Source organism: Oncorhynchus keta, unplaced genomic scaffold (genome assembly GCF_023373465.1).
Source record: "Oncorhynchus keta strain PuntledgeMale-10-30-2019 unplaced genomic scaffold, Oket_V2 Un_contig_30097_pilon_pilon, whole genome shotgun sequence".
Classification (NCBI taxonomy): domain Eukaryota; kingdom Metazoa; phylum Chordata; class Actinopteri; order Salmoniformes; family Salmonidae; genus Oncorhynchus; species Oncorhynchus keta.
Genome location: NW_026286890.1, coordinates 1 through 26,660, shown reverse-complemented (window position 1 = coordinate 26,660; position 26,660 = coordinate 1). Strand labels below are relative to the sequence as shown.

General features: G+C 42.5%; 23 non-coding genes across 23 annotated transcripts; all 23 read right to left on the bottom strand.

The window, feature by feature from the left end:
- Nucleotides 1-338: 338 nt before the first annotated feature.
- Nucleotides 339-457, bottom strand: LOC127923573 (5S ribosomal RNA). The gene has a single exon (XR_008114718.1). It is a non-coding gene; the product is annotated as a 5S ribosomal RNA (ribosomal RNA).
- Nucleotides 458-1,464: 1,007 nt separating this feature from the next.
- Nucleotides 1,465-1,583, bottom strand: LOC127923572 (5S ribosomal RNA). The gene has a single exon (XR_008114717.1). It is a non-coding gene; the product is annotated as a 5S ribosomal RNA (ribosomal RNA).
- A 1,008-nt stretch (nt 1,584-2,591) lies between these two features.
- On the bottom strand, nt 2,592-2,710 carry LOC127923571 (5S ribosomal RNA). Its single transcript, XR_008114716.1, has one exon. It is a non-coding gene; the product is annotated as a 5S ribosomal RNA (ribosomal RNA).
- A 1,003-nt stretch (nt 2,711-3,713) lies between these two features.
- LOC127923570 (5S ribosomal RNA) lies at nt 3,714-3,832 on the bottom strand. The gene has a single exon (XR_008114715.1). It is a non-coding gene; the product is annotated as a 5S ribosomal RNA (ribosomal RNA).
- A 1,004-nt stretch (nt 3,833-4,836) lies between these two features.
- Nucleotides 4,837-4,955, bottom strand: LOC127923569 (5S ribosomal RNA). Its single transcript, XR_008114714.1, has one exon. It is a non-coding gene; the product is annotated as a 5S ribosomal RNA (ribosomal RNA).
- A 1,028-nt stretch (nt 4,956-5,983) lies between these two features.
- LOC127923568 (5S ribosomal RNA) lies at nt 5,984-6,102 on the bottom strand. The gene has a single exon (XR_008114713.1). It is a non-coding gene; the product is annotated as a 5S ribosomal RNA (ribosomal RNA).
- A 1,025-nt stretch (nt 6,103-7,127) lies between these two features.
- LOC127923567 (5S ribosomal RNA) lies at nt 7,128-7,246 on the bottom strand. Its single transcript, XR_008114712.1, has one exon. It is a non-coding gene; the product is annotated as a 5S ribosomal RNA (ribosomal RNA).
- Nucleotides 7,247-8,277: 1,031 nt separating this feature from the next.
- Nucleotides 8,278-8,396, bottom strand: LOC127923566 (5S ribosomal RNA). The gene has a single exon (XR_008114711.1). It is a non-coding gene; the product is annotated as a 5S ribosomal RNA (ribosomal RNA).
- A 1,034-nt stretch (nt 8,397-9,430) lies between these two features.
- LOC127923564 (5S ribosomal RNA) lies at nt 9,431-9,549 on the bottom strand. Its single transcript, XR_008114709.1, has one exon. It is a non-coding gene; the product is annotated as a 5S ribosomal RNA (ribosomal RNA).
- A 1,028-nt stretch (nt 9,550-10,577) lies between these two features.
- LOC127923563 (5S ribosomal RNA) lies at nt 10,578-10,696 on the bottom strand. Its single transcript, XR_008114708.1, has one exon. It is a non-coding gene; the product is annotated as a 5S ribosomal RNA (ribosomal RNA).
- A 1,028-nt stretch (nt 10,697-11,724) lies between these two features.
- LOC127923562 (5S ribosomal RNA) lies at nt 11,725-11,843 on the bottom strand. The gene has a single exon (XR_008114707.1). It is a non-coding gene; the product is annotated as a 5S ribosomal RNA (ribosomal RNA).
- A 1,029-nt stretch (nt 11,844-12,872) lies between these two features.
- LOC127923561 (5S ribosomal RNA) lies at nt 12,873-12,991 on the bottom strand. The gene has a single exon (XR_008114706.1). It is a non-coding gene; the product is annotated as a 5S ribosomal RNA (ribosomal RNA).
- Nucleotides 12,992-14,030: 1,039 nt separating this feature from the next.
- Nucleotides 14,031-14,149, bottom strand: LOC127923560 (5S ribosomal RNA). The gene has a single exon (XR_008114705.1). It is a non-coding gene; the product is annotated as a 5S ribosomal RNA (ribosomal RNA).
- Nucleotides 14,150-15,182: 1,033 nt separating this feature from the next.
- On the bottom strand, nt 15,183-15,301 carry LOC127923559 (5S ribosomal RNA). The gene has a single exon (XR_008114704.1). It is a non-coding gene; the product is annotated as a 5S ribosomal RNA (ribosomal RNA).
- A 1,040-nt stretch (nt 15,302-16,341) lies between these two features.
- LOC127923558 (5S ribosomal RNA) lies at nt 16,342-16,460 on the bottom strand. Its single transcript, XR_008114703.1, has one exon. It is a non-coding gene; the product is annotated as a 5S ribosomal RNA (ribosomal RNA).
- Nucleotides 16,461-17,500: 1,040 nt separating this feature from the next.
- On the bottom strand, nt 17,501-17,619 carry LOC127923557 (5S ribosomal RNA). Its single transcript, XR_008114702.1, has one exon. It is a non-coding gene; the product is annotated as a 5S ribosomal RNA (ribosomal RNA).
- Nucleotides 17,620-18,645: 1,026 nt separating this feature from the next.
- On the bottom strand, nt 18,646-18,764 carry LOC127923556 (5S ribosomal RNA). Its single transcript, XR_008114701.1, has one exon. It is a non-coding gene; the product is annotated as a 5S ribosomal RNA (ribosomal RNA).
- Nucleotides 18,765-19,785: 1,021 nt separating this feature from the next.
- Nucleotides 19,786-19,904, bottom strand: LOC127923555 (5S ribosomal RNA). The gene has a single exon (XR_008114700.1). It is a non-coding gene; the product is annotated as a 5S ribosomal RNA (ribosomal RNA).
- A 1,028-nt stretch (nt 19,905-20,932) lies between these two features.
- LOC127923576 (5S ribosomal RNA) lies at nt 20,933-21,051 on the bottom strand. Its single transcript, XR_008114721.1, has one exon. It is a non-coding gene; the product is annotated as a 5S ribosomal RNA (ribosomal RNA).
- A 998-nt stretch (nt 21,052-22,049) lies between these two features.
- LOC127923575 (5S ribosomal RNA) lies at nt 22,050-22,168 on the bottom strand. The gene has a single exon (XR_008114720.1). It is a non-coding gene; the product is annotated as a 5S ribosomal RNA (ribosomal RNA).
- Nucleotides 22,169-23,193: 1,025 nt separating this feature from the next.
- On the bottom strand, nt 23,194-23,312 carry LOC127923574 (5S ribosomal RNA). The gene has a single exon (XR_008114719.1). It is a non-coding gene; the product is annotated as a 5S ribosomal RNA (ribosomal RNA).
- A 1,026-nt stretch (nt 23,313-24,338) lies between these two features.
- Nucleotides 24,339-24,457, bottom strand: LOC127923565 (5S ribosomal RNA). Its single transcript, XR_008114710.1, has one exon. It is a non-coding gene; the product is annotated as a 5S ribosomal RNA (ribosomal RNA).
- A 1,010-nt stretch (nt 24,458-25,467) lies between these two features.
- Nucleotides 25,468-25,586, bottom strand: LOC127923554 (5S ribosomal RNA). The gene has a single exon (XR_008114699.1). It is a non-coding gene; the product is annotated as a 5S ribosomal RNA (ribosomal RNA).
- Between the last annotated feature and the right edge of the window lie 1,074 nt (nt 25,587-26,660).

Genomic DNA, 26,660 nt, shown 5'->3' with positions numbered 1-26,660 from the left:
GGTGTACTTTTGAGAGCGAAAGCCTGCAGAAGCAGGGACAAACGGTCAACGGGGAATTATTTATTTATTTATTTATTTATTTATTTTTTTTTTTTTTTTTTTGGGGGATTTTACAGGGCCCTAATGGACTACAAACATCTCCAAGCCTAAAAGAAATGCTGAATGCACTGCCTAGATTTTGAGGTAAACGCATTGTCCATTATTTGATTTGATCAGGGCAGGGCATGGAAGCACTAACAAACTGCATTTAGTCCAATAAAAGACACAACATTATTAGGGTGATAAATAAAAGGGAGTTGCTCCACGCATGACACAAGAGAACCCTCTGCTGGAGCAAAAGCTTACAGCACCTGGTATTCCCAGGCGGTCTCCCATCCAAGTACTAACCAGGCCCGACCCTGCTTAGCTTCCGAGATCGGACGAGATCGGGCGTATTCAGGCTGGTATGGCCGTAAGCGAAGGGCAATCTCTTGGTACACTATATAAAGTCAACGTGTCGCCTACTCTTGTGACACACACTGAAAAGCTCAAACCTTGCTTGCATTTCCTGACCATATATTTCACTCTTGGGGGGGGCATATCCTAGGTTCATACTTATGACAACTTCATGGACTAGGGCCCTATAAAATACAGCGCGCACACACGGAATCACGAAATACAGACATTAAACCGAAATTCAACAATATTCAAAAATGCTTTGAACTAAGGAGGAAATCAACTCAAGGAGATTTTACATGCACGTCTACACTTTGTGTAGCCGTTGGCGATGAGGCTCATGATAACCTTCTTGTGGTAGAGAAGGAAAGGCTTCCCACAAAAACCTTCTCAATCAAATGTTAACTGCAAAGTAGCCTATGCCAGCCTGGCAGAATTATATCATGATTATTTGCATCAATCCAGTGGCCATTTGTTTTGCAAACTCCGCAATCACATGAGCGCTACAGCAACACCGCTTAACCAAACAAAGGTCTCTTCCTGGCGCACACTTGCCTAAAAAAGTGTAACTACACCCCAAAATCGATATGTCTTCCATTTTCCCCAGACCTCAAAAGTGGTTTCCTGCTAGGGTTTTAAATGTTGTCGTGGACATAGAACATCTAATCGTGTTATATTTCTATTAAATAGGTGTACTTTTGAGAGCGAAAGCCTGCAGAAGCAGGGACAAACGGTCAACGGGGAATTATTTATTTATTTATTTATTTATTTATTTTTTTTTATTTTTTTTGGGGGATTTTACAGGGCCCTAATGGACTACAAACATCTCCAAGCCTAAAAAGAAATGCTGAATGCACTGCCTAGATTTTGAGGTAAACGCATTGTCCATTATTTGATTTGATCAGGGCAGGGCATGGAAGCACTAACAAACTGCATTTAGTCCAATAAAAAGACACAACATTATTAGGGTGATAAATAAAAGGGAGTTGCTCCACGCATGACACAAGAGAACCCTCTGCTGGAGCAAAAAGCTTACAGCACCTGGTATTCCCAGGCGGTCTCCCATCCAAGTACTAACCAGGCCCGACCCTGCTTAGCTTCCGAGATCGGACGAGATCGGGCGTATTCAGGCTGGTATGGCCGTAAGCGAAGGGCAATCTCTTGGTACACTATATAAAGTCAACGTGTCGCCTACTCTTGTGACACACACTGAAAAGCTCAAACCTTGCTTGCATTTCCTGACCATATATTTCACTCTTGGGGGGCATATCCTAGGTTCATACTTATGACAACTTCATGGACTAGGGCCCTATAAAATACAGCGCACACACGGAATCACGAAATACAGACATTAAACCGAAATTCAACAATATTCAAAAATGCTTTGAACTAAGGAGGAAATCAACTCAAGGAGATTTTACATGCACGTCTACACTTTGTGTAGCCGTTGGCGATGAGGCTCATGATAACCTTCTTGTGGTAGAGAAGGAAAGGCTTCCCACAAAAACCTTCTCAATCAAATGTTAACTGCAAAGTAGCCTATGCCAGCCTGGCAGAATTATATCATGATTATTTGCATCAATCCAGTGGCCATTTGTTTTGCAAACTCCGCAATCACATGAGCGCTACAGCAACACCGCTTAACCAAACAAAGGTCTCTTCCTGGCGCACACTTGCCTAAAAAAGTGTAACTACACCCCAAAATCGATATGTCTTCCATTTTCCCCAGACCTCAAAAGTGGTTTCCTGCTAGGGTTTTAAATGTTGTCGTGGACATAGAACATCTAATCGTGTTATATTTCTATTAAATAGGTGTACTTTTGAGAGCGAAAGCCTGCAGAAGCAGGGACAAACGGTCAACGGGGAATTATTTATTTATTTATTTATTTATTTTTTTTTTTTTTTTTTTTGGGGGGGGGGGGATTTTACAGGGCCCTAATGGACTACAAACATCTCCAAGCCTAAAAAGAAATGCTGAATGCACTGCCTAGATTTTGAGGTAAACGCATTGTCCATTATTTGATTTGATCAGGGCAGGGCATGGAAGCACTAACAAACTGCATTTAGTCCAATAAAAAGACACAACATTATTAGGGTGATAAATAAAAGGGAGTTGCTCCACGCATGACACAAGAGAACCCTCTGCTGGAGCAAAAAGCTTACAGCACCTGGTATTCCCAGGCGGTCTCCCATCCAAGTACTAACCAGGCCCGACCCTGCTTAGCTTCCGAGATCGGACGAGATCGGGCGTATTCAGGCTGGTATGGCCGTAAGCGAAGGGCAATCTCTTGGTACACTATATAAAGTCAACGTGTCGCCTACTCTTGTGACACACACTGAAAAGCTCAAACCTTGCTTGCATTTCCTGACCATATATTTCACTCTTGGGGGGCATATCCTAGGTTCATACTTATGACAACTTCATGGACTAGGGCCCTATAAAATACAGCGCGCACACACGGAATCACGAAATACAGACATTAAACCGAAATTCAACAATATTCAAAAATGCTTTGAACTAAGGAGGAAATCAACTCAAGGAGATTTTACATGCACGTCTACACTTTGTGTAGCCGTTGGCGATGAGGCTCATGATAACCTTCTTGTGGTAGAGAAGGAAAGGCTTCCCACAAAAACCTTCTCAATCAAATGTTAACTGCAAAGTAGCCTATGCCAGCCTGGCAGAATTATATCATGATTATTTGCATCAATCCAGTGGCCATTTGTTTTGCAAACTCCGCAATCACATGAGCGCTACAGCAACACCGCTTAACCAAACAAAGGTCTCTTCCTGGCGCACACTTGCCTAAAAAAGTGTAACTACACCCCAAAATCGATATGTCTTCCATTTTCCCCAGACCTCAAAAGTGGTTTCCTGCTAGGGTTTTAAATGTTGTCGTGGACATAGAACATCTAATTGTGTTATATTTCTATTAAATAGGTGTACTTTTGAGAGCGAACGCCTGCAGAAGCAGGGACAAACGGTCAACGGGGAATTATTTATTTATTTATTTATTTATTTATTTTTTTTTTTGGGGGGGGGGATTTTACAGGGCCCTAATGGACTACAAACATCTCCAAGCCTAAAAAGAAATGCTGAATGCACTGCCTAGATTTTGAGGTAAACGCATTGTCCATTATTTGATTTGATCAGGGCAGGGCATGGAAGCACTAACAAACTGCATTTAGTCCAATAAAAAGACACAACATTATTAGGGTGATAAATAAAAGGGAGTTGCTCCACGCATGACACAAGAGAACCCTCTGCTGGAGCAAAAAGCTTACAGCACCTGGTATTCCCAGGCGGTCTCCCATCCAAGTACTAACCAGGCCCGACCCTGCTTAGCTTCCGAGATCGGACGAGATCGGGCGTATTCAGGCTGGTATGGCCGTAAGCGAAGGGCAATCTCTTGGTACACTATATAAAGTCAACGTGTCGCCTACTCTTGTGACACACACTGAAAAGCTCAAACCTTGCTTGCATTTCCTGACCATATATTTCACTCTTGGGGGGGGCATATCCTAGGTTCATACTTATGACAACTTCATGGACTAGGGCCCTATAAAATACAGCGCGCACACACGGAATCACGAAATACAGACATTAAACCGAAATTCAACAATATTCAAAAATGCTTTGAACTAAGGAGGAAATCAACTCAAGGAGATTTTACATGCACGTCTACACTTTGTGTAGCCGTTGGCGATGAGGCTCATGATAACCTTCTTGTGGTAGAGAAGGAAAGGCTTCCCACAAAAACCTTCTCAATCAAATGTTAACTGCAAAGTAGCCTATGCCAGCCTGGCAGAATTATATCATGATTATTTGCATCAATCCAGTGGCCATTTGTTTTGCAAACTCCGCAATCACATGAGCGCTACAGCAACACCGCTTAACCAAACAAAGGTCTCTTCCTGGCGCACACTTGCCTAAAAAAGTGTAACTACACCCCAAAATCGATATGTCTTCCATTTTCCCCAGACCTCAAAAGTGGTTTCCTGCTAGGGTTTTAAATGTTGTCGTGGACATAGAACATCTAATTGTGTTATATTTCTATTAAATAGGTGTACTTTTGAGAGCGAACGCCTGCAGAAGCAGGGACAAACGGTCAACGGGGAATTATTTATTTATTTATTTATTTATTTATTTTTTTTTTTGGGGGGGGGGATTTTACAGGGCCCTAATGGACTACAAACATCTCCAAGCCTAAAAAGAAATGCTGAATGCACTGCCTAGATTTTGAGGTAAACGCATTGTCCATTATTTGATTTGATCAGGGCAGGGCATGGAAGCACTAACAAACTGCATTTAGTCCAATAAAAAGACACAACATTATTAGGGTGATAAATAAAAGGGAGTTGCTCCACGCATGACACAAGAGAACCCTCTGCTGGAGCAAAAGCTTACAGCACCTGGTATTCCCAGGCGGTCTCCCATCCAAGTACTAACCAGGCCCGACCCTGCTTAGCTTCCGAGATCGGACGAGATCGGGCGTATTCAGGCTGGTATGGCCGTAAGCGAAAGGCAATCTCTTGGTACACTATATAAAGTCAACGTGTCGCCTACTCTTTGGGGGACAGAGATATGTCCACCTTGTGACACACACTGAAAAGCTCAAACCTTGCTTGCATTTCCTGACCATATATTTCACTCTTGGGGGGCATATCCTAGGTTCATACTTATGACAACTTCATGGACTAGGGCCCTATAAAATACAGCGCACACACGGAATCACGAAATACAGACATTAAACCGAAATTCAACAATATTCAAAAATGCTTTGAACTAAGGAGGAAATCAACTCAAGGAGATTTTACATGCACGCACGTCTACACTTTGTGTAGCCGTTGGCGATGAGGCTCATGATAACCTTCTTGTGGTAGAGAAGGAAAGGCTTCCCACAAAAACCTTCTCAATCAAATGTTAACTGCAAAGTAGCCTATGCCAGCCTGGCAGAATTATATCATGATTATTTGCATCAATCCAGTGGCCATTTGTTTTGCAAACTCCGCAATCACATGAGCGCTACAGCAACACCGCTTAACCAAACAAAGGTCTCTTCCTGGCGCACACTTGCCTAAAAAGTGTAACTACACCCCAAAATCGATATGTCTTCCATTTTCCCCAGACCTCAAAAGTGGTTTCCTGCTAGGGTTTTAAATGTTGTCGTGGACATAGAACATCTAATCGTGTTATATTTCTATTAAATAGGTGTACTTTTGAGAGCGAAAGCCTGCAGAAGCAGGGACAAACGGTCAACGGGGAATTATTTATTTATTTATTTATTTATTTATTTTTTTTTTTTTTTTGGGGGATTTTACAGGGCCCTAATGGACTACAAACATCTCCAAGCCTAAAAAGAAATGCTGAATGCACTGCCTAGATTTTGAGGTAAACGCATTGTCCATTATTTGATTTGATCAGGGCAGGGCATGGAAGCACTAACAAACTGCATTTAGTCCAATAAAAAGACACAACATTATTAGGGTGATAAATAAAAGGGAGTTGCTCCACGCATGACACAAGAGAACCCTCTGCTGGAGCAAAAGCTTACAGCACCTGGTATTCCCAGGCGGTCTCCCATCCAAGTACTAACCAGGCCCGACCCTGCTTAGCTTCCGAGATCGGACGAGATCGGGCGTATTCAGGCTGGTATGGCCGTAAGCGAAAGGCAATCTCTTGGTACACTATATAAAGTCAACGTGTCGCCTACTCTTTGGGGGACAGAGATATGTCCACCTTGTGACACACACTGAAAAGCTCAAACCTTGCTTGCATTTCCTGACCATATATTTCACTCTTGGGGGGCATATCCTAGGTTCATACTTATGACAACTTCATGGACTAGGGCCCTATAAAATACAGCGCGCACACACGGAATCACGAAATACAGACATTAAACCGAAATTCAACAATATTCAAAAATGCTTTGAACTAAGGAGGAAATCAACTCAAGGAGATTTTACATGCACGTCTACACTTTGTGTAGCCGTTGGCGATGAGGCTCATGATAACCTTCTTGTGGTAGAGAAGGAAAGGCTTCCCACAAAAACCTTCTCAATCAAATGTTAACTGCAAAGTAGCCTATGCCAGCCTGGCAGAATTATATCATGATTATTTGCATCAATCCAGTGGCCATTTGTTTTGCAAACTCCGCAATCACATGAGCGCTACAGCAACACCGCTTAACCAAACAAAGGTCTCTTCCTGGCGCACACTTGCCTAAAAAAGTGTAACTACACCCCAAAATCGATATGTCTTCCATTTTCCCCAGACCTCAAAAGTGGTTTCCTGCTAGGGTTTTAAATGTTGTCGTGGACATAGAACATCTAATCGTGTTATATTTCTATTAAATAGGTGTACTTTTGAGAGCGAAAGCCTGCAGAAGCAGGGACAAACGGTCAACGGGGAATTATTTATTTATTTATTTATTTATTTTTTTTTTTTTTTTTTGGGGGGATTTTACAGGGCCCTAATGGACTACAAACATCTCCAAGCCTAAAAGAAATGCTGAATGCACTGCCTAGATTTTGAGGTAAACGCATTGTCCATTATTTGATTTGATCAGGGCAGGGCATGGAAGCACTAACAAACTGCATTTAGTCCAATAAAAAGACACAACATTATTAGGGTGATAAATAAAAGGGAGTTGCTCCACGCATGACACAAGAGAACCCTCTGCTGGAGCAAAAGCTTACAGCACCTGGTATTCCCAGGCGGTCTCCCATCCAAGTACTAACCAGGCCCGACCCTGCTTAGCTTCCGAGATCGGACGAGATCGGGCGTATTCAGGCTGGTATGGCCGTAAGCGAAAGGCAATCTCTTGGTACACTATATAAAGTCAACGTGTCGCCTACTCTTTGGGGGACAGAGATATGTCCACCTTGTGACACACACTGAAAAGCTCAAACCTTGCTTGCATTTCCTGACCATATATTTCACTCTTGGGGGGCATATCCTAGGTTCATACTTATGACAACTTCATGGACTAGGGCCCTATAAAATACAGCGCGCACACACGGAATCACGAAATACAGACATTAAACCGAAATTCAACAATATTCAAAAATGCTTTGAACTAAGGAGGAAATCAACTCAAGGAGATTTTACATGCACGTCTACACTTTGTGTAGCCGTTGGCGATGAGGCTCATGATAACCTTCTTGTGGTAGAGAAGGAAAGGCTTCCCACAAAAACCTTCTCAATCAAATGTTAACTGCAAAGTAGCCTATGCCAGCCTGGCAGAATTATATCATGATTATTTGCATCAATCCAGTGGCCATTTGTTTTGCAAACTCCGCAATCACATGAGCGCTACAGCAACACCGCTTAACCAAACAAAGGTCTCTTCCTGGCGCACACTTGCCTAAAAAGTGTAACTACACCCCAAAATCGATATGTCTTCCATTTTCCCCAGACCTCAAAAGTGGTTTCCTGCTAGGGTTTTAAATGTTGTCGTGGACATAGAACATCTAATCGTGTTATATTTCTATTAAATAGGTGTACTTTTGAGAGCGAAAGCCTGCAGAAGCAGGGACAAACGGTCAACGGGGAATTATTTATTTATTTATTTATTTATTTATTTTTTTTTTTTTTGGGGGGGGGGGATTTTACAGGGCCCTAATGGACTACAAACATCTCCAAGCCTAAAAAGAAATGCTGAATGCACTGCCTAGATTTTGAGGTAAACGCATTGTCCATTATTTGATTTGATCAGGGCAGGGCATGGAAGCACTAACAAACTGCATTTAGTCCAATAAAAAGACACAACATTATTAGGGTGATAAATAAAAGGGAGTTGCTCCACGCATGACACAAGAGAACCCTCTGCTGGAGCAAAAAGCTTACAGCACCTGGTATTCCCAGGCGGTCTCCCATCCAAGTACTAACCAGGCCCGACCCTGCTTAGCTTCCGAGATCGGACGAGATCGGGCGTATTCAGGCTGGTATGGCCGTAAGCGAAAGGCAATCTCTTGGTACACTATATAAAGTCAACGTGTCGCCTACTCTTTGGGGGACAGAGATATGTCCACCTTGTGACACACACTGAAAAGCTCAAACCTTGCTTGCATTTCCTGACCATATATTTCACTCTTGGGGGGCATATCCTAGGTTCATACTTATGACAACTTCATGGACTAGGGCCCTATAAAATACAGCGCGCACACACGGAATCACGAAATACAGACATTAAACCGAAATTCAACAATATTCAAAAATGCTTTGAACTAAGGAGGAAATCAACTCAAGGAGATTTTACATGCACGTCTACACTTTGTGTAGCCGTTGGCGATGAGGCTCATGATAACCTTCTTGTGGTAGAGAAGGAAAGGCTTCCCACAAAAACCTTCTCAATCAAATGTTAACTGCAAAGTAGCCTATGCCAGCCTGGCAGAATTATATCATGATTATTTGCATCAATCCAGTGGCCATTTGTTTTGCAAACTCCGCAATCACATGAGCGCTACAGCAACACCGCTTAACCAAACAAAGGTCTCTTCCTGGCGCACACTTGCCTAAAAAGTGTAACTACACCCCAAAATCGATATGTCTTCCATTTTCCCCAGACCTCAAAAGTGGTTTCCTGCTAGGGTTTTAAATGTTGTCGTGGACATAGAACATCTAATCGTGTTATATTTCTATTAAATAGGTGTACTTTTGAGAGCGAAAGCCTGCAGAAGCAGGGACAAACGGTCAACGGGGAATTATTTATTTATTTATTTATTTATTTTTATTTTTATTTTTTTTTTTGGGGGGGGGGATTTTACAGGGCCCTAATGGACTACAAACATCTCCAAGCCTAAAAAGAAATGCTGAATGCACTGCCTAGATTTTGAGGTAAACGCATTGTCCATTATTTGATTTGATCAGGGCAGGGCATGGAAGCACTAACAAACTGCATTTAGTCCAATAAAAAGACACAACATTATTAGGGTGATAAATAAAAGGGAGTTGCTCCACGCATGACACAAGAGAACCCTCTGCTGGAGCAAAAGCTTACAGCACCTGGTATTCCCAGGCGGTCTCCCATCCAAGTACTAACCAGGCCCGACCCTGCTTAGCTTCCGAGATCGGACGAGATCGGGCGTATTCAGGCTGGTATGGCCGTAAGCGAAAGGCAATCTCTTGGTACACTATATAAAGTCAACGTGTCGCCTACTCTTTGGGGGACAGAGATATGTCCACCTTGTGACACACACTGAAAAGCTCAAACCTTGCTTGCATTTCCTGACCATATATTTCACTCTTGGGGGGCATATCCTAGGTTCATACTTATGACAACTTCATGGACTAGGGCCCTATAAAATACAGCGCGCACACACGGAATCACGAAATACAGACATTAAACCGAAATTCAACAATATTCAAAAATGCTTTGAACTAAGGAGGAAATCAACTCAAGGAGATTTTACATGCACGTCTACACTTTGTGTAGCCGTTGGCGATGAGGCTCATGATAACCTTCTTGTGGTAGAGAAGGAAAGGCTTCCCACAAAAACCTTCTCAATCAAATGTTAACTGCAAAGTAGCCTATGCCAGCCTGGCAGAATTATATCATGATTATTTGCATCAATCCAGTGGCCATTTGTTTTGCAAACTCCGCAATCACATGAGCGCTACAGCAACACCGCTTAACCAAACAAAGGTCTCTTCCTGGCGCACACTTGCCTAAAAAAGTGTAACTACACCCCAAAATCGATATGTCTTCCATTTTCCCCAGACCTCAAAAGTGGTTTCCTGCTAGGGTTTTAAATGTTGTCGTGGACATAGAACATCTAATCGTGTTATATTTCTATTAAATAGGTGTACTTTTGAGAGCGAAAGCCTGCAGAAGCAGGGACAAACGGTCAACGGGGAATTATTTATTTATTTATTTATTTATTTTTATTTTTTTTTTTGGGGGGGGGATTTTACAGGGCCCTAATGGACTACAAACATCTCCAAGCCTAAAAAGAAATGCTGAATGCACTGCCTAGATTTTGAGGTAAACGCATTGTCCATTATTTGATTTGATCAGGGCAGGGCATGGAAGCACTAACAAACTGCATTTAGTCCAATAAAAAGACACAACATTATTAGGGTGATAAATAAAAGGGAGTTGCTCCACGCATGACACAAGAGAACCCTCTGCTGGAGCAAAAGCTTACAGCACCTGGTATTCCCAGGCGGTCTCCCATCCAAGTACTAACCAGGCCCGACCCTGCTTAGCTTCCGAGATCGGACGAGATCGGGCGTATTCAGGCTGGTATGGCCGTAAGCGAAAGGCAATCTCTTGGTACACTATATAAAGTCAACGTGTCGCCTACTCTTTGGGGGACAGAGATATGTCCACCTTGTGACACACACTGAAAAGCTCAAACCTTGCTTGCATTTCCTGACCATATATTTCACTCTTGGGGGGGGCATATCCTAGGTTCATACTTATGACAACTTCATGGACTAGGGCCCTATAAAATACAGCGCGCACACACGGAATCACGAAATACAGACATTAAACCGAAATTCAACAATATTCAAAAATGCTTTGAACTAAGGAGGAAATCAACTCAAGGAGATTTTACATGCACGTCTACACTTTGTGTAGCCGTTGGCGATGAGGCTCATGATAACCTTCTTGTGGTAGAGAAGGAAAGGCTTCCCACAAAAACCTTCTCAATCAAATGTTAACTGCAAAGTAGCCTATGCCAGCCTGGCAGAATTATATCATGATTATTTGCATCAATCCAGTGGCCATTTGTTTTGCAAACTCCGCAATCACATGAGCGCTACAGCAACACCGCTTAACCAAACAAAGGTCTCTTCCTGGCGCACACTTGCCTAAAAAAGTGTAACTACACCCCAAAATCGATATGTCTTCCATTTTCCCCAGACCTCAAAAGTGGTTTCCTGCTAGGGTTTTAAATGTTGTCGTGGACATAGAACATCTAATCGTGTTATATTTCTATTAAATAGGTGTACTTTTGAGAGCGAAAGCCTGCAGAAGCAGGGACAAACGGTCAACGGGGAATTATTTATTTATTTATTTATTTATTTATTTTTTTTTTTTTTTGGGGGATTTTACAGGGCCCTAATGGACTACAAACATCTCCAAGCCTAAAAAGAAATGCTGAATGCACTGCCTAGATTTTGAGGTAAACGCATTGTCCATTATTTGATTTGATCAGGGCAGGGCATGGAAGCACTAACAAACTGCATTTAGTCCAATAAAAAGACACAACATTATTAGGGTGATAAATAAAAGGGAGTTGCTCCACGCATGACACAAGAGAACCCTCTGCTGGAGCAAAAGCTTACAGCACCTGGTATTCCCAGGCGGTCTCCCATCCAAGTACTAACCAGGCCCGACCCTGCTTAGCTTCCGAGATCGGACGAGATCGGGCGTATTCAGGCTGGTATGGCCGTAAGCGAAAGGCAATCTCTTGGTACACTATATAAAGTCAACGTGTCGCCTACTCTTTGGGGGACAGAGATATGTCCACCTTGTGACACACACTGAAAAGCTCAAACCTTGCTTGCATTTCCTGACCATATATTTCACTCTTGGGGGGCATATCCTAGGTTCATACTTATGACAACTTCATGGACTAGGGCCCTATAAAATACAGCGCGCACACACGGAATCACGAAATACAGACATTAAACCGAAATTCAACAATATTCAAAAATGCTTTGAACTAAGGAGGAAATCAACTCAAGGAGATTTTACATGCACGTCTACACTTTGTGTAGCCGTTGGCGATGAGGCTCATGATAACCTTCTTGTGGTAGAGAAGGAAAGGCTTCCCACAAAAACCTTCTCAATCAAATGTTAACTGCAAAGTAGCCTATGCCAGCCTGGCAGAATTATATCATGATATTTGCATCAATCCAGTGGCCATTTGTTTTGCAAACTCCGCAATCACATGAGCGCTACAGCAACACCGCTTAACCAAACAAAGGTCTCTTCCTGGCGCACACTTGCCTAAAAAAGTGTAACTACACCCCAAAATCGATATGTCTTCCATTTTCCCCAGACCTCAAAAGTGGTTTCCTGCTAGGGTTTTAAATGTTGTCGTGGACATAGAACATCTAATCGTGTTATATTTCTATTAAATAGGTGTACTTTTGAGAGCGAAAGCCTGCAGAAGCAGGGACAAACGGTCAACGGGGAATTATTTATTTATTTATTTATTTATTTATTTTTTTTTTTTTTTTTTGGGGGGATTTTACAGGGCCCTAATGGACTACAAACATCTCCAAGCCTAAAAAGAAATGCTGAATGCACTGCCTAGATTTTGAGGTAAACGCATTGTCCATTATTTGATTTGATCAGGGCAGGGCATGGAAGCACTAACAAACTGCATTTAGTCCAATAAAAAGACACAACATTATTAGGGTGATAAATAAAAGGGAGTTGCTCCACGCATGACACAAGAGAACCCTCTGCTGGAGCAAAAGCTTACAGCACCTGGTATTCCCAGGCGGTCTCCCATCCAAGTACTAACCAGGCCCGACCCTGCTTAGCTTCCGAGATCGGACGAGATCGGGCGTATTCAGGCTGGTATGGCCGTAAGCGAAAGGCAATCTCTTGGTACACTATATAAAGTCAACGTGTCGCCTACTCTTTGGGGGACAGAGATATGTCCACCTTGTGACACACACTGAAAAGCTCAAACCTTGCTTGCATTTCCTGACCATATATTTCACTCTTGGGGGGGCATATCCTAGGTTCATACTTATGACAACTTCATGGACTAGGGCCCTATAAAATACAGCGCGCACACACGGAATCACGAAATACAGACATTAAACCGAAATTCAACAATATTCAAAAATGCTTTGAACTAAGGAGGAAATCAACTCAAGGAGATTTTACATGCATGCATTTACATGCACGTCTACACTTTGTGTAGCCGTTGGCGATGAGGCTCATGATAACCTTCTTGTGGTAGAGAAGGAAAGGCTTCCCACAAAAACCTTCTCAATCAAATGTTAACTGCAAAGTAGCCTATGCCAGCCTGGCAGAATTATATCATGATTATTTGCATCAATCCAGTGGCCATTTGTTTTGCAAACTCCGCAATCACATGAGCGCTACAGCAACACCGCTTAACCAAACAAAGGTCTCTTCCTGGCGCACACTTGCCTAAAAAGTGTAACTACACCCCAAAATCGATATGTCTTCCATTTTCCCCAGACCTCAAAAGTGGTTTCCTGCTAGGGTTTTAAATGTTGTCGTGGACATAGAACATCTAATCGTGTTATATTTCTATTAAATAGGTGTACTTTTGAGAGCGAAAGCCTGCAGAAGCAGGGACAAACGGTCAACGGGGAATTATTTATTTATTTATTTATTTATTTATTTTTTTTTTTTTGGGGGGATTTTACAGGGCCCTAATGGACTACAAACATCTCCAAGCCTAAAAAGAAATGCTGAATGCACTGCCTAGATTTTGAGGTAAACGCATTGTCCATTATTTGATTTGATCAGGGCAGGGCATGGAAGCACTAACAAACTGCATTTAGTCCAATAAAAAGACACAACATTATTAGGGTGATAAATAAAAGGGAGTTGCTCCACGCATGACACAAGAGAACCCTCTGCTGGAGCAAAAGCTTACAGCACCTGGTATTCCCAGGCGGTCTCCCATCCAAGTACTAACCAGGCCCGACCCTGCTTAGCTTCCGAGATCGGACGAGATCGGGCGTATTCAGGCTGGTATGGCCGTAAGCGAAAGGCAATCTCTTGGTACACTATATAAAGTCAACGTGTCGCCTACTCTTTGGGGGACAGAGATATGTCCACCTTGTGACACACACTGAAAAGCTCAAACCTTGCTTGCATTTCCTGACCATATATTTCACTCTTGGGGGGCATATCCTAGGTTCATACTTATGACAACTTCATGGACTAGGGCCCTATAAAATACAGCGCGCACACACGGAATCACGAAATACAGACATTAAACCGAAATTCAACAATATTCAAAAATGCTTTGAACTAAGGAGGAAATCAACTCAAGGAGATTTTACATGCATGTCTACACACTTTGTGTAGCCGTTGGCGATGAGGCTCATGATAACCTTCTTGTGGTAGAGAAGGAAAGGCTTCCCACAAAAACCTTCTCAATCAAATGTTAACTGCAAAGTAGCCTATGCCAGCCTGGCAGAATTATATCATGATTATTTGCATCAATCCAGTGGCCATTTGTTTTGCAAACTCCGCAATCACATGAGCGCTACAGCAACACCGCTTAACCAAACAAAGGTCTCTTCCTGGCGCACACTTGCCTAAAAAGTGTAACTACACCCCAAAATCGATATGTCTTCCATTTTCCCCAGACCTCAAAAGTGGTTTCCTGCTAGGGTTTTAAATGTTGTCGTGGACATAGAACATCTAATCGTGTTATATTTCTATTAAATAGGTGTACTTTTGAGAGCGAAAGCCTGCAGAAGCAGGGACAAACGGTCAACGGGGAATTATTTATTTATTTATTTATTTTTTTATTTTTTTTTTTTTTTGGGGGGGGGGGATTTTACAGGGCCCTAATGGACTACAAACATCTCCAAGCCTAAAAAGAAATGCTGAATGCACTGCCTAGATTTTGAGGTAAACGCATTGTCCATTATTTGATTTGATCAGGGCAGGGCATGGAAGCACTAACAAACTGCATTTAGTCCAATAAAAAGACACAACATTATTAGGGTGATAAATAAAAGGGAGTTGCTCCACGCATGACACAAGAGAACCCTCTGCTGGAGCAAAAGCTTACAGCACCTGGTATTCCCAGGCGGTCTCCCATCCAAGTACTAACCAGGCCCGACCCTGCTTAGCTTCCGAGATCGGACGAGATCGGGCGTATTCAGGCTGGTATGGCCGTAAGCGGGCAATCTCTTGGTACACTATATAAAGTCAACGTGTCGCCTACTCTTTGGGGGACAGAGAAATGTCCACCTTGTGACACACACTGAAAAGCTCAAACCTTGCTTGCATTTCCTGACCATATATTTCACTCTTGGGGGGGGCATATCCTAGGTTCATACTTATGACAACTTCATGGACTAGGGCCCTATAAAATACAGCGCGCCCACACGGAATCACGAAATACAGACATTAAACCGAAATTCAACAATATTCAAAAATGCTTTGAACTAAGGAGGAAATCAACTCAAGGAGATTTTACATGCATGCATTTTACATGCACGTCTACACTTTGTGTAGCCGTTGGCGATGAGGCTCATGATAACCTTCTTGTGGTAGAGAAGGAAAGGCTTCCCACAAAAACCTTCTCAATCAAATGTTAACTGCAAAGTAGCCTATGCCAGCCTGGCAGAATTATATCATGATTATTTGCATCAATCCAGTGGCCATTTGTTTTGCAAACTCCGCAATCATATGAGCGCTACAGCAACACCGCTTAACCAAACAAAGGTCTCTTCCTGGCGCACACTTGCCTAAAAAGTGTAACTACACCCCAAAATCGATATGTCTTCCATTTTCCCCAGACCTCAAAAGTGGTTTCCTGCTAGGGTTTTAAATGTTGTCGTGGACATAGAACATCTAATCGTGTTATATTTCTATTAAATAGGTGTACTTTTGAGAGCGAAAGCCTGCAGAAGCAGGGACAAACGGTCAACGGGGAATTATTTATTTATTTATTTATTTATTTTTTTTTTTTTTTTTTTGGGGGGGATTTTACAGGGCCCTAATGGACTACAAACATCTCCAAGCCTAAAAGAAATGCTGAATGCACTGCCTAGATTTTGAGGTAAACGCATTGTCCATTATTTGATTTGATCAGGGCAGGGCATGGAAGCACTAACAAACTGCATTTAGTCCAATAAAAAGACACAACATTATTAGGGTGATAAATAAAAGGGAGTTGCTCCACGCATGACACAAGAGAACCCTCTGCTGGAGCAAAAGCTTACAGCACCTGGTATTCCCAGGCGGTCTCCCATCCAAGTACTAACCAGGCCCGACCCTGCTTAGCTTCCGAGATCGGACGAGATCGGGCGTATTCAGGCTGGTATGGCCGTAAGCGAAAGGCAATCTCTTGGTACACTATATAAAGTCAACGTGTCGCCTACTCTTTGGGGGACAGAGATATGTCCACCTTGTGACACACACTGAAAAGCTCAAACCTTGCTTGCATTTCCTGACCATATATTTCACTCTTGGGGGGCATATCCTAGGTTCATACTTATGACAACTTCATGGACTAGGGCCCTATAATACAGCGCGCACACACGGAATCACGAAATACAGACATTAAACCGAAATTCAACAATATTCAAAAATGCTTTGAACTAAGGAGGAAATCAACTCAAGGAGATTTTACATGCATGCATTTTACATGCACGTCTACACTTTGTGTAGCCGTTGGCGATGAGGCTCATGATAACCTTCTTGTGGTAGAGAAGGAAAGGCTTCCCACAAAAACCTTCTCAATCAAATGTTAACTGCAAAGTAGCCTATGCCAGCCTGGCAGAATTATATCATGATTATTTGCATCAATCCAGTGGCCATTTGTTTTGCAAACTCCGCAATCACATGAGCGCTACAGCAACACCGCTTAACCAAACAAAGGTCTCTTCCTGGCGCACACTTGCCTAAAAAGTGTAACTACACCCCAAAATCGATATGTCTTCCATTTTCCCCAGACCTCAAAAGTGGTTTCCTGCTAGGGTTTTAAATGTTGTCGTGGACATAGAACATCTAATCGTGTTATATTTCTATTAAATAGGTGTACTTTTGAGAGCGAAAGCCTGCAGAAGCAGGGACAAACGGTCAACGGGGAATTATTTATTTATTTATTTATTTTTATTTTTTTTTTTTTTTTTGGGGGGGATTTTACAGGGCCCTAATGGACTACAAACATCTCCAAGCCTAAAAAGAAATGCTGAATGCACTGCCTAGATTTTGAGGTAAACGCATTGTCCATTATTTGATTTGATCAGGGCAGGGCATGGAAGCACTAACAAACTGCATTTAGTCCAATAAAAAGACACAACATTATTAGGGTGATAAATAAAAGGGAGTTGCTCCACGCATGACACAAGAGAACCCTCTGCTGGAGCAAAAGCTTACAGCACCTGGTATTCCCAGGCGGTCTCCCATCCAAGTACTAACCAGGCCCGACCCTGCTTAGCTTCCGAGATCGGACGAGATCGGGCGTATTCAGGCTGGTATGGCCGTAAGCGAAAGGCAATCTCTTGGTACACTATATAAAGTCAACGTGTCGCCTACTCTTTGGGGGACAGAGATATGTCCACCTTGTGACACACACTGAAAAGCTCAAACCTTGCTTGCATTTCCTGACCATATATTTCACTCTTGGGGGGGGCATATCCTAGGTTCATACTTATGACAACTTCATGGACTAGGGCCCTATAAAATACAGCGCACACACGGAATCACGAAATACAGACATTAAACCGAAATTCAACAATATTCAAAAATGCTTTGAACTAAGGAGGAAATCAACTCAAGGAGATTTTACATGCACGTCTACACTTTGTGTAGCCGTTGGCGATGAGGCTCATGATAACCTTCTTGTGGTAGAGAAGGAAAGGCTTCCCACAAAAACCTTCTCAATCAAATGTTAACTGCAAAGTAGCCTATGCCAGCCTGGCAGAATTATATCATGATTATTTGCATCAATCCAGTGGCCATTTGTTTTGCAAACTCCGCAATCACATGAGCGCTACAGCAACACCGCTTAACCAAACAAAGGTCTCTTCCTGGCGCACACTTGCCTAAAAAAGTGTAACTACACCCCAAAATCGATATGTCTTCCATTTTCCCCAGACCTCAAAAGTGGTTTCCTGCTAGGGTTTTAAATGTTGTCGTGGACATAGAACATCTAATCGTGTTATATTTCTATTAAATAGGTGTACTTTTGAGAGCGAAAGCCTGCAGAAGCAGGGACAAACGGTCAACGGGGAATTATTTATTTATTTATTTATTTATTTATTTTTTTTTTTTTTTGGGGGATTTTACAGGGCCCTAATGGACTACAAACATCTCCAAGCCTAAAAAGAAATGCTGAATGCACTGCCTAGATTTTGAGGTAAACGCATTGTCCATTATTTGATTTGATCAGGGCAGGGCATGGAAGCACTAACAAACTGCATTTAGTCCAATAAAAAGACACAACATTATTAGGGTGATAAATAAAAGGGAGTTGCTCCACGCATGACACAAGAGAACCCTCTGCTGGAGCAAAAGCTTACAGCACCTGGTATTCCCAGGCGGTCTCCCATCCAAGTACTAACCAGGCCCGACCCTGCTTAGCTTCCGAGATCGGACGAGATCGGGCGTATTCAGGCTGGTATGGCCGTAAGCGAAAGGCAATCTCTTGGTACACTATATAAAGTCAACGTGTCGCCTACTCTTTGGGGGACAGAGATATGTCCACCTTGTGACACACACTGAAAAGCTCAAACCTTGCTTGCATTTCCTGACCATATATTTCACTCTTGGGGGGGGCATATCCTAGGTTCATACTTATGACAACTTCATGGACTAGGGCCCTATAAAATACAGCGCGCACACACGGAATCACGAAATACAGACATTAAACCGAAATACAATATTCAAAAATGCTTTGAACTAAGGAGGAAATCAACTCAAGGAGATTTTACATGCACGTCTACACTTTGTGTAGCCGTTGGCGATGAGGCTCATGATAACCTTCTTGTGGTAGAGAAGGAAAGGCTTCCCACAAAAACCTTCTCAATCAAATGTTAACTGCAAAGTAGCCTATGCCAGCCTGGCAGAATTATATCATGATTATTTGCATCAATCCAGTGGCCATTTGTTTTGCAAACTCCGCAATCACATGAGCGCTACAGCAACACCGCTTAACCAAACAAAGGTCTCTTCCTGGCGCACACTTGCCTAAAAAGTGTAACTACACCCCAAAATCGATATGTCTTCCATTTTCCCCAGACCTCAAAAGTGGTTTCCTGCTAGGGTTTTAAATGTTGTCGTGGACATAGAACATCTAATCGTGTTATATTTCTATTAAATAGGTGTACTTTTGAGAGCGAAAGCCTGCAGAAGCAGGGACAAACGGTCAACGGGATTATTTATTTATTTATTTATTTATTTATTTTTTTTTTTTTTGGGGGATTTTACAGGGCCCTAATGGACTACAAACATCTCCAAGCCTAAAAAGAAATGCTGAATGCACTGCCTAGATTTTGAGGTAAACGCATTGTCCATTATTTGATTTGATCAGGGCAGGGCATGGAAGCACTAACAAACTGCATTTAGTCCAATAAAAAGACACAACATTATTAGGGTGATAAATAAAAGGGAGTTGCTCCACGCATGACACAAGAGAACCCTCTGCTGGAGCAAAAGCTTACAGCACCTGGTATTCCCAGGCGGTCTCCCATCCAAGTACTAACCAGGCCCGACCCTGCTTAGCTTCCGAGATCGGACGAGATCGGGCGTATTCAGGCTGGTATGGCCGTAAGCGAAAGGCAATCTCTTGGTACACTATATAAAGTCAACGTGTCGCCTACTCTTTGGGGGACAGAGATATGTCCACCTTGTGACACACACTGAAAAGCTCAAACCTTGCTTGCATTTCCTGACCATATATTTCACTCTTGGGGGGCATATCCTAGGTTCATACTTATGACAACTTCATGGACTAGGGCCCTATAAAATACAGCGCACACACGGAATCACGAAATACAGACATTAAACCGAAATTCAACAATATTCAAAAATGCTTTGAACTAAGGAGGAAATCAACTCAAGGAGATTTTACATGCACGTCTACACTTTGTGTAGCCGTTGGCGATGAGGCTCATGATAACCTTCTTGTGGTAGAGAAGGAAAGGCTTCCCACAAAAACCTTCTCAATCAAATGTTAACTGCAAAGTAGCCTATGCCAGCCTGGCAGAATTATATCATGATTATTTGCATCAATCCAGTGGCCATTTGTTTTGCAAACTCCGCAATCACATGAGCGCTACAGCAACACCGCTTAACCAAACAAAGGTCTCTTCCTGGCACACACTTGCCTAAAAAAGTGTAACTACACCCCAAAATCGATATGTCTTCCATTTTCCCCAGACCTCAAAAGTGGTTTCCTGCTAGGGTTTTAAATGTTGTCGTGGACATAGAACATCTAATCGTGTTATATTTCTATTAAATAGGTGTACTTTTGAGAGCGAAAGCCTGCAGAAGCAGGGACAAACGGTCAACGGGGAATTATTTATTTATTTATTTATTTTTTGTTTTTTTTTTTTTTTTTGGGGGGGGATTTTACAGGGCCCTAATGGACTACAAACATCTCCAAGCCTAAAAAGAAATGCTGAATGCACTGCCTAGATTTTGAGGTAAACGCATTGTCCATTATTTGATTTGATCAGGGCAGGGCATGGAAGCACTAACAAACTGCATTTAGTCCAATAAAAAGACACAACATTATTAGGGTGATAAATAAAAGGGAGTTGCTCCACGCATGACACAAGAGAACCCTCTGCTGGAGCAAAAGCTTACAGCACCTGGTATTCCCAGGCGGTCTCCCATCCAAGTACTAACCAGGCCCGACCCTGCTTAGCTTCCGAGATCGGACGAGATCGGGCGTATTCAGGCTGGTATGGCCGTAAGCGAAGGGCAATCTCTTGGTACACTATATAAAGTCAACGTGTCGCCTACTCTTGTGACACACACTGAAAAGCTCAAACCTTGCTTGCATTTCCTGACCATATATTTCACTCTTGGGGGGGGCATATCCTAGGTTCATACTTATGACAACTTCATGGACTAGGGCCCTATAAAATACAGCGCGCACACACGGAATCACGAAATACAGACATTAAACCGAAATTCAACAATATTCAAAAATGCTTTGAACTAAGGAGGAAATCAACTCAAGGAGATTTTACATGCATGCGTCTACACTTTGTGTAGCCGTTGGCGATGAGGCTCATGATAACCTTCTTGTGGTAGAGAAGGAAAGGCTTCCCACAAAAACCTTCTCAATCAAATGTTAACTGCAAAGTAGCCTATGCCAGCCTGGCAGAATTATATCATGATTATTTGCATCAATCCAGTGGCCATTTGTTTTGCAAACTCCGCAATCACATGAGCGCTACAGCAACACCGCTTAACCAAACAAAGGTCTCTTCCTGGCGCACACTTGCCTAAAAAGTGTAACTACACCCCAAAATCGATATGTCTTCCATTTTCCCCAGACCTCAAAAGTGGTTTCCTGCTAGGGTTTTAAATGTTGTCGTGGACATAGAACATCTAATCGTGTTATATTTCTATTAAATAGGTGTACTTTTGAGAGCGAAAGCCTGCAGAAGCAGGGACAAACGGTCAACGGGGAATTTATTTATTTATTTATTTATTTATTTTTTTTTTTTTGGGGGATTTTACAGGGCCCTAATGGACTACAAACATCTCCAAGCCTAAAAAGAAATGCTGAATGCACTGCCTAGATTTTGAGGTAAACGCATTGTCCATTATTTGATTTGATCAGGGCAGGGCATGGAAGCACTAACAAACTGCATTTAGTCCAATAAAAGACACAACATTATTAGGGTGATAAATAAAAGGGAGTTGCTCCACGCATGACACAAGAGAACCCTCTGCTGGAGCAAAAGCTTACAGCACCTGGTATTCCCAGGCGGTCTCCCATCCAAGTACTAACCAGGCCCGACCCTGCTTAGCTTCCGAGATCGGACGAGATCGGGCGTATTCAGGCTGGTATGGCCGTAAGCGAAAGGCAATCTCTTGGTACACTATATAAAGTCAACGTGTCGCCTACTCTTTGGGGGACAGAGATATGTCCACCTTGTGACACACACTGAAAAGCTCAAACCTTGCTTGCATTTCCTGACCATATATTTCACTCTTGGGGGGCATATCCTAGGTTCATACTTATGACAACTTCATGGACTAGGGCCCTATAAAATACAGCGCGCACACACGGAATCACGAAATACAGACATTAAACCGAAATTCAACAATATTCAAAAATGCTTTGAACTAAGGAGGAAATCAACTCAAGGAGATTTTACATGCACGTCTACACTTTGTGTAGCCGTTGGCGATGAGGCTCATGATAACCTTCTTGTGGTAGAGAAGGAAAGGCTTCCCACAAAAACCTTCTCAATCAAATGTTAACTGCAAAGTAGCCTATGCCAGCCTGGCAGAATTATATCATGATTATTTGCATCAATCCAGTGGCCATTTGTTTTGCAAACTCCGCAATCACATGAGCGCTACAGCAACACCGCTTAACCAAACAAAGGTCTCTTCCTGGCGCACACTTGCCTAAAAAAGTGTAACTACACCCCAAAATCGATATGTCTTCCATTTTCCCCAGACCTCAAAAGTGGTTTCCTGCTAGGGTTTTAAATGTTGTCGTGGACATAGAACATCTAATCGTGTTATATTTCTATTAAATAGGTGTACTTTTGAGAGCGAAAGCCTGCAGAAGCAGGGACAAACGGTCAACGGGGAATTATTTATTTATTTATTTATTTATTTATTTTTTTTTTTTTTGGGGGGATTTTACAGGGCCCTAATGGACTACAAACATCTCCAAGCCTAAAAGAAATGCTGAATGCACTGCCTAGATTTTGAGGTAAACGCATTGTCCATTATTTGATTTGATCAGGGCAGGGCATGGAAGCACTAACAAACTGCATTTAGTCCAATAAAAAGACACAACATTATTAGGGTGATAAATAAAAGGGAGTTGCTCCACGCATGACACAAGAGAACCCTCTGCTGGAGCAAAAGCTTACAGCACCTGGTATTCCCAGGCGGTCTCCCATCCAAGTACTAACCAGGCCCGACCCTGCTTAGCTTCCGAGATCGGACGAGATCGGGCGTATTCAGGCTGGTATGGCCGTAAGCGAAAGGCAATCTCTTGGTACACTATATAAAGTCAACGTGTCGCCTACTCTTTGGGGGACAGAGATATGTCCACCTTGTGACACACACTGAAAAGCTCAAACCTTGCTTGCATTTCCTGACCATATATTTCACTCTTGGGGGGCATATCCTAGGTTCATACTTATGACAACTTCATGGACTAGGGCCCTATAAAATACAGCGCGCACACACGGAATCACGAAATACAGACATTAAACCGAAATTCAACAATATTCAAAAATGCTTTGAACTAAGGAGGAAATCAACTCAAGGAGATTTTACATGCACGTCTACACTTTGTGTAGCCGTTGGCGATGAGGCTCATGATAACCTTCTTGTGGTAGAGAAGGAAAGGCTTCCCACAAAAACCTTCTCAATCAAATGTTAACTGCAAAGTAGCCTATGCCAGCCTGGCAGAATTATATCATGATTATTTGCATCAATCCAGTGGCCATTTGTTTTGCAAACTCCGCAATCACATGAGCGCTACAGCAACACCGCTTAACCAAACAAAGGTCTCTTCCTGGCGCACACTTGCCTAAAAAAGTGTAACTACACCCCAAAATCGATATGTCTTCCATTTTCCCCAGACCTCAAAAGTGGTTTCCTGCTAGGGTTTTAAATGTTGTCGTGGACATAGAACATCTAATCGTGTTATATTTCTATTAAATAGGTGTACTTTTGAGAGCGAAAGCCTGCAGAAGCAGGGACAAACGGTCAACGGGGAATTATTTATTTATTTATTTATTTATTTTTTTTTATTTTTTGGGGGGGGTTTTACAGGGCCCTAATGGACTACAAACATCTCCAAGCCTAAAAAGAAATGCTGAATGCACTGCCTAGATTTTGAGGTAAACGCATTGTCCATTATTTGATTTGATCAGGGCAGGGCATGGAAGCACTAACAAACTGCATTTAGTCCAATAAAAAGACACAACATTATTAGGGTGATAAATAAAAGGGAGTTGCTCCACGCATGACACAAGAGAACCCTCTGCTGGAGCAAAAAGCTTACAGCACCTGGTATTCCCAGGCGGTCTCCCATCCAAGTACTAACCAGGCCCGACCCTGCTTAGCTTCCGAGATCGGACGAGATCGGGCGTATTCAGGCTGGTATGGCCGTAAGCGAAGGGCAATCTCTTGGTACACTATATAAAGTCAACGTGTCGCCTACTCTTGTGACACACACTGAAAAGCTCAAACCTTGCTTGCATTTCCTGACCATATATTTCACTCTTGGGGGGCATATCCTAGGTTCATACTTATGACAACTTCATGGACTAGGGCCCTATAAAATACAGCGCGCACACACGGAATCACGAAATACAGACATTAAACCGAAATTCAACAATATTCAAAAATGCTTTGAACTAAGGAGGAAATCAACTCAAGGAGATTTTACATGCACGCATTTTACATGCACACACTTTGTGTAGCCGTTGGCGATGAGGCTCATGATAACCTTCTTGTGGTAGAGAAGGAAAGGCTTCCCACAAAAACCTTCTCAATCAAATGTTAACTGCAAAGTAGCCTATGCCAGCCTGGCAGAATTATATCATGATTATTTGCATCAATCCAGTGGCCATTTGTTTTGCAAACTCCGCAATCACATGAGCGCTACAGCAACACCGCTTAACCAAACAAAGGTCTCTTCCTGGCGCACACTTGCCTAAAAAAGTGTAACTACACCCCAAAATCGATATGTCTTCCATTTTCCCCAGACCTCAAAAGTGGTTTCCTGCTAGGGTTTTAAATGTTGTCGTGGACATAGAACATCTAATCGTGTTATATTTCTATTAAATAGGTGTACTTTTGAGAGCGAAAGCCTGCAGAAGCAGGGACAAACGGTCAACGGGGAATTATTTATTTATTTATTTATTTATTTATTTTTTTTTTGGGGGGGATTTTACAGGGCCCTAATGGACTACAAACATCTCCAAGCCTAAAAAGAAATGCTGAATGCACTGCCTAGATTTTGAGGTAAACGCATTGTCCATTATTTGATTTGATCAGGGCAGGGCATGGAAGCACTAACAAACTGCATTTAGTCCAATAAAAAGACACAACATTATTAGGGTGATAAATAAAAGGGAGTTGCTCCACGCATGACACAAGAGAACCCTCTGCTGGAGCAAAAAGCTTACAGCACCTGGTATTCCCAGGCGGTCTCCCATCCAAGTACTAACCAGGCCCGACCCTGCTTAGCTTCCGAGATCGGACGAGATCGGGCGTATTCAGGCTGGTATGGCCGTAAGCGAAAGGCAATCTCTTGGTACACTATATAAAGTCAACGTGTCGCCTACTCTTGTGACACACACTGAAAAGCTCAAACCTTGCTTGCATTTCCTGACCATATATTTCACTCTTGGGGGGCATATCCTAGGTTCATACTTATGACAACTTCATGGACTAGGGCCCTATAAAATACAGCGCGCACACACGGAATCACGAAATACAGACATTAAACCGAAATTCAACAATATTCAAAAATGCTTTGAACTAAGGAGGAAATCAACTCAAGGAGATTTTACATGCACGTCTACACTTTGTGTAGCCGTTGGCGATGAGGCTCATGATAACCTTCTTGTGGTAGAGAAGGAAAGGCTTCCCACAAAAACCTTCTCAATCAAATGTTAACTGCAAAGTAGCCTATGCCAGCCTGGCAGAATTATATCATGATTATTTGCATCAATCCAGTGGCCATTTGTTTTGCAAACTCCGCAATCACATGAGCGCTACAGCAACACCGCTTAACCAAACAAAGGTCTCTTCCTGGCGCACACTTGCCTAAAAAAGTGTAACTACACCCCAAAATCGATATGTCTTCCATTTTCCCCAGACCTCAAAAGTGGTTTCCTGCTAGGGTTTTAAATGTTGTCGTGGACATAGAACATCTAATCGTGTTATATTTCTATTAAATAGGTGTACTTTTGAGAGCGAAAGCCTGCAGAAGCAGGGACAAACGGTCAACGGGGAATTATTTATTTATTTATTTATTTATTTTTATTTATTTTTTTTTTTTGGGGGGGGGGGATTTTACAGGGCCCTAATGGACTACAAACATCTCCAAGCCTAAAAGAAATGCTGAATGCACTGCCTAGATTTTGAGGTAAACGCATTGTCCATTATTTGATTTGATCAGGGCAGGGCATGGAAGCACTAACAAACTGCATTTAGTCCAATAAAAAGACACAACATTATTAGGGTGATAAATAAAAGGGAGTTGCTCCACGCATGACACAAGAGAACCCTCTGCTGGAGCAAAAGCTTACAGCACCTGGTATTCCCAGGCGGTCTCCCATCCAAGTACTAACCAGGCCCGACCCTGCT